General features: G+C 40.1%; 1 long non-coding RNA gene across 1 annotated transcript; it reads left to right on the top strand.

The window, feature by feature from the left end:
* Positions 1-4,542: 4,542 nt before the first annotated feature.
* Positions 4,543-5,770, top strand: LOC121705540. The gene is made up of 3 exons (XR_006030829.1): positions 4,543-4,610; positions 5,266-5,325; positions 5,631-5,770. It is a non-coding gene; the product is annotated as an uncharacterized LOC121705540 (long non-coding RNA).
* Positions 5,771-6,366: the final 596 nt, after the last annotated feature.

Genomic DNA, 6,366 nt, shown 5'->3' on the forward strand with positions numbered 1-6,366 from the left:
ATATGTTTTGCATTCTAAGTTTTTACCCAATGATTGAAGAGCTATCATTTTTTGAATTATGTGTCTAAAGTAGGAAAGGGTTGTGTTTTAAGTAAGTGTTTTGATTGGCAAGCAAGGTGCAAAGCCGAAAATGTGTTTGTACTTTTAGTGCTTTTGCTTAGGGTACGCCTTGTCTTTGAACAATGGTATTGCCATTTGCCATTCCTGATAATCCATTTGTTGTCAATATTAAAATGAGATTTAACAAAGATATACCTGTGTAGTCATCAATCAGTTTTAGATTAGATCTGGATGGTTTCAGAAATGGTTTCCTCGGTTTGTTTTGGAGGTCTGTCAACTATGTCAGTCATTGCTTTGTGTGCCACACCTATTATGCGACCTGTAGAAGGCAAGGGAGGGGCCCATAAATGCATGGTTTCTTCTTCATGGTAGCTACATATTTTTGTGGCCTTGATAATCCTGAATGGTCGGAAAATATGCCTGGCATCTTTGTTGTTGGCTCGCTTGAATAAGCTGGCAATGTTTGCGTGCGTGTTTGTATCTTTGTCTGTGACCTGTTTGCATCTTCCAAAAGAGACTATTTTTATTTATCCAATTCCATGTATTAAACACTGTCCTTATGTACAGTTGTGTTCAAATAAATGGCAGTGTCTTAAAAAAAAAGTGAATAAATCTTTAATAGTTTTTTATTTTCATATTTCAAATGTAATGGAAACATTTCACATTAAATTCAAAGTTTTTTTTAGAAGCAAAGAAAAGTAATATTAGTCTTTTAAAAAAATAGCAGTGTTTTCTCGTCAACTTCAAACAGTTGACATAAACTGACATAAACGATAAACAGGTCCAATATATTTTGTGCCATCATACTTCACAGTGTACTGTGGCTTGAATTCAGTACCCAGGGGTCATCTGACATACAGTTGTGTTCAAAAAACTACCCAGGAACTGAATTCAAGCCACAGTACACACAAGTGAAGTATGGTGGTGCAAAAATCATGTATGGGGATATTTTTCATACTACAGTGTAGGATCGGTTCATCATATACCAGGTGTCAGATCAGTTTGAGTACATCATAATACTTGAAACAAGGAAGTTTATTGTCACATGCATATAGTTACTGGAAGTAAGAAATGCAGTGAAATTATATCTGGCGTCAGCCTATTTGTGCATTTATGGGGGGGGGGGGGGGGAGTGCAGTAGAAGAGAGGTTAGTGGTTAGAGATGGGATAGTGTGCTGTGTATGTGGGGAGAGGGCAGTGTGCAATATGTGTGTTGGAGAAGCTTCCTCATGAGACAATGTGCTGTGTATTGGGGGGGGGGGGGGGGGGGGGACTGTATGTATGATGTATGTGAGTGATGACGGTGAAGATGTGTGTGTGGGCGGGAGTTGAGTGGAGCACTGACTGTGTGTGTGTGTGTGTGTGTGTAGTGTGTGTGTGGGTAGGTGGGGGCAGTGTGCTGTAAGTATGTAGAGGATGTGTGTTGGAAAAGATCCTGAAGACAATGTGCTGTGTATGTAGGGAGGGGGGGGGGGGGGGGGGGCAGTGTGCAGCAAGTATGTAGAGGAGGCTTACTGTAGCAAGCAGTGTGCTGTATGTATGTGAGGTGATGACAGTGATGATGTAAGTGTGTGTGTTTTGTGTGTGTGTGTTGGGGATGGGGGTGGGGGGGCAGAAAGGCTAGGCAATCAAGGACATGGGTAGATAGATGGAAATAGAAGGTGTAGGTGTCATGTAGGTGTGTGTGTGTGTGTGGGGGGGGGGGGGGTCATGAGTGCTGAGGAGTGAATGAGAGCAAATTCAGTATAGTGTGAATTCAGAGTTGGGAAATGTTTGAGAGTGCTGAGGAGTGAATGTGTGCAAAGTCAGTATAGTGTGAGTTTAGGGTTGGGAAATGTTTGAGAGTGCTGAGGAGTGAATGTGTGCAAAGTCAGTATAGTGTGAGTTTAGGGTTGGGAAATGTTTGAGAGTGCTGAGGAGTGAATGTGTGCAAAGTCAGTATAGTGTGAGTTCAGAGTTCGGATGGCCTGGGGATAAAAACTTCTCCTGAGTCTCTCAGTTCTGGCTTATAGGCGTCTTCTTGATTTCAGCGGTAGGAATAATCCATTGTAAAGATGAGAAGAGTCCTTCAGAATCTTTTGGGCTCTTAGGAGTACTCTTCTGGAATAGATATCTTGTAGAGCAGGGAGTTGAGTTCTTATAGTACGTTCTTATAGTACTTATAGTACTCTCAACCGCTGAAGTGTAGAAGGCCTTCATGATGGATGTAGAAACTTTGAATTTCCTTAGCTGACGAAGGAAGTAGAGTCGTTGTCTGGACTTCTTCAGAACATATTGAGTGTTAACAGTCCATGTTAAGTCTTCAGTAATGTGGACACCAAGGTATTTAAAACTTGTGACTCTCTCTACAGGTTGCCCGCTGTTCATTAGTGGGGTGTAACTGTAGTTCTGCTGCTTCCTTCTGTAATCCACTACCATTTCCTTGGTTTTATTGATAGCTGTTAGATCAAGCTGTTAGATTGACATCACTGTGCCACCTCATCAACCTGATCCAAGTAGAGCTGTTCATTGTTGTTACTAATCAGACCCAAGATCACTGTGTCATCTGCAAACTTGATGATGGAGGTATGACTACTGTTTTGCTTTGCAGTCATGTGTGTAGATGTTGTACAGCAGTGGACTCAAAACACAGCCATGAGGAGATCATGTTGCCATATGCCGAAGAGGAAATGTCCCTGAAATTTATGTTTCAACAAGGTAATGATCCCAAACACACAAGTAAGCAAGCAGAATTGGTTCCAGACATAAAGGATTGGGGTAATGGATAAAATGGCACTTCCTGTAAAAAACTAGATGTACCGCATAGCGGTACAAAATATGACCACAGCTCAGTCCTGTACATCCGTTACGCAAAAATAAATCACACTTCAATTTGTCTCCATATTTTACTCCATCCCCCACTCTTGAAACTTTTGTGTATGCTTGTTTGGCATGCCTGAGTGTGTGTGTGCGGCTGCACAGAAAGTAGCCTACTGGTGCTGAAAAGGTGAATAGATTGTAGAATAACCAAAGAAGATGTAGCATTGTTATAAAACCTTTAAAATCTCTAAACAATCACAAGTAGGGCAGTTCATCACAGTTCATCCATTGCAACTGGATTGATGAAAGGTCACTTACACCTGTAGGCTACATTGCATTTGATAAAAGCAAAAGGTATCAGCATAATGTTATTTATTTATTTATTTATTTATAAATAAACAAAAACATCTCTGTCGGTTCCATGCCGTTTTCAACAGCTATCAAAAACAAAGGTCATTTTTTGGATGGATGGATTTTTTGTGAATGTTTCTTCTTCTACATAAGATTTTAGTCATCTTTAGTTCATGTAATACTTTATTATCAATGCACAAATTAAGTAACAGTAGTCTGAAACGTTATTGTTAATGCACAAATTAAGTAACAGTAGTCTGAAACGAAATGCTGTTTTACATCTAACCAGTGGTGCAAATAACTGACATGTCCAAATGGGCCTTGATGAAATGCGTCGCTAGACTGTTCATACACATTTTAACGGGCCAAAGTTGAAGAGCTGTTGTCCGTCATTATTCGTGCAAATATAGGCTGATTCATGTTCCCTTGCATTGTGTAGGCCTAACTGAGGTCCATGGCTAGTCTGGCTTTCACCAGACCAAGCCCAATCTTTCAAGAAATAAATAGCGGGCAGATCAGGCTGGGTTCACCCAGCCTATCCATAGGCACCCGATATTGTTTAATTTTCCGATTGAGATATCCACGCTCTGGCTATTCTAAATGCAAAAATGCATCAGGGAGTTATGACAAAACTGTAACTAACAAATCCTAATAGAAAGCTGTTAGCCTCCCTAAGCTACAGGTAGGCTTAAGGCAGGCCTATTTACAACATAAATTGTCAATAGGCTATGCTGGCGACACAAATAAAATTGGAAACCAATGGCTTACGCCTTACAGTATCAAGCGGACTTAAACTGCCATATCGTGGCAAAATGTTGTAATAAAATTCACGCAGCTCCATGAGTCAAGGAAAGCGCGAATGAAGTAGCCACTTCTAAATGGGACCCACTACACAGTAGCTTAAGGTGTGTTGCTAAAGCAGCCATAATGAAATGAAGGTGTCATTGTTTGGATACTTCACACACACGTGCTTTTTAATTTCACAGACTACAACTACCAAGCTGGAATCAAAGCACATCGATTCCACTCTCACACCCTGCACGCACTTAAAACAAAATAAACAGGCGTCTCAGTCTCACGCATGTATAGGCAAAACTGTAGCCTATCAGACCGGTGTAACGTTGGTAAATCTTCCATTGCACAGAATGATTTTTGTAGCACGTGCAACAAATGACAGTCGAAAGATACAATTACAGTGCTGCTATCAATTTGCTTGGTATAATCGCATTTATAGTTTTCTACAAATGCAATCAATCAAATTGGCCTCCATCACTCAACCAACGCTAACGGTAACCTTACCTAGGTCCTTATTGATATTATAAGATTAACGTTCTGTTCCACAGGCAATGTTCAGCCCCACTCATATTCCAGATCCTGCCCAGTTTACAGCTGCAACACAGGTACACAGTAAAACCTTGACCATCATCACCCTAGCATCTAATTGGTTCTTAGCTGAAGTTCACTTTGGTTTCAGTCATGTGAAGTTTGTCATCAGGAACACAATATGAGCAGATAGATCTAACTAGCCTACTATTCAAACATTTCCATACATACTGAAATCCACTGCTTCATCAATCCCTTATTTAATCAAATATATCCCTGTTTGTTCCCTACATTTACTATCTGTGTCTGTTTCATAGCCATGTACAGTTACTCCCAACAGCAGCAATTGTTTTTTACTGGATGTATTGTACAGCTCAGCTGTGCTGTTGCCGTTTTCGTTGCTGTGCTGCTCAATAATGGAATAATAACCATAATTTAGGTCAAAATTGAAATCACAATTATTTAGCCTAAACCAGGAGTTCTCAACATTTTCTATCCCATGGCCCACCTAGACATACTTGTAACAAAACAGGGCCTGGTAAATAGCCTATTGTTAACATACTGTATGTGAATGTTAGCCTCTTATATTGACCTGGGTTAAGATGAGTTGCATGTGTGGCAATTACTCAGCCCACTGACTTTAGTTTATCTAATTGTGATAAACTTGAAGTACTGTTCACTCCAATAATTTAGTTTTTCTTTATTTTCTAATGACACCGGATAATGACGAAGGACTGTTACAGCGACCTCCACACCACCCTCTTCCAGAGCTCCTTCAGAAGACTAACGATAGTAAGATATTTTACATGTAATGTATGTTATCATTTCATAGTGACAACTGTTAATTGGCAGAAGGAAGCCAAATATGAAGGGCTGGGCTCTCCTGAACGTAAGCTATTTAGCATGCAGATGGAGAACACACTGACACAGGCACACACACACAAAATACACAGCACAGTCCTATTCAAAATGGAGAATGACAAAAATTACAGAAAAAGTTTGAGAACCACAGGTGTGGGGTCACTCGTTTAGCTCTGTTAGTTGGACCTGGGTGATGCTGTTATTTGTGTAACGGGCCCTTTTTCTGTATTTCCTAGTGGCACAAGATGATTGGCAACAAGAGACACCCAGTGATGAGCTCTCCTGAATGTAAGTTAATTAACACGCAGACACAGAACAGAGTCTGTAAAGCAACTTTGTAAGCAATTAAAGCTGTGTCACTCACAGACACTCATTTCGGTTACATTATCAAAACTGTATCAGACCGGTGTAACGCTGGTAAATCTTCCATTGCACAGAATGATTTTTGTAGCACGTGCAACAAATGACAGTCGAAAGATACAATTACAGTGCTGCTATCAATTTGCTTGGTATAACCGCATTTATAGTTTTCTACAAATGCAATCAATCAAATTGGCCTCCATCACTCAACCAACGCTAACGGTAACCTTACCTAGGTCCTTATTGATATTATAAGATTAACGTACCTGCAGTAAAAACCAAGCATGTCCGATAAACATCCTCAGATTTATTTCGGCTTCAAGAAGAAATGGGAATTACATTTCATGTGAACATCGTCCTATCCTTATTAGACGTTCTCTGCGGTAAACTACAGTCCTTGTAGGAAGCGTCAATTGTTTTTCCAACCCACTTTTAACTTCCAACAAAATTACGTCTCACTGCAAAGATGCGCCATCTAATGGACAAACGACTACTTATCGCCAATACTGGAAATGCAGCCATGATGATGATGATGATGAATATTTATTTTGGCTTTCTTTTAATCCTACTGAATTTGTAATTATGTATCGGCTGTTCTAATACCGATAGTAT

Source organism: Alosa sapidissima, chromosome 3, assembly GCF_018492685.1.
Source record: "Alosa sapidissima isolate fAloSap1 chromosome 3, fAloSap1.pri, whole genome shotgun sequence".
Taxonomy (NCBI): Eukaryota; Metazoa; Chordata; class Actinopteri; order Clupeiformes; family Clupeidae; genus Alosa; species Alosa sapidissima.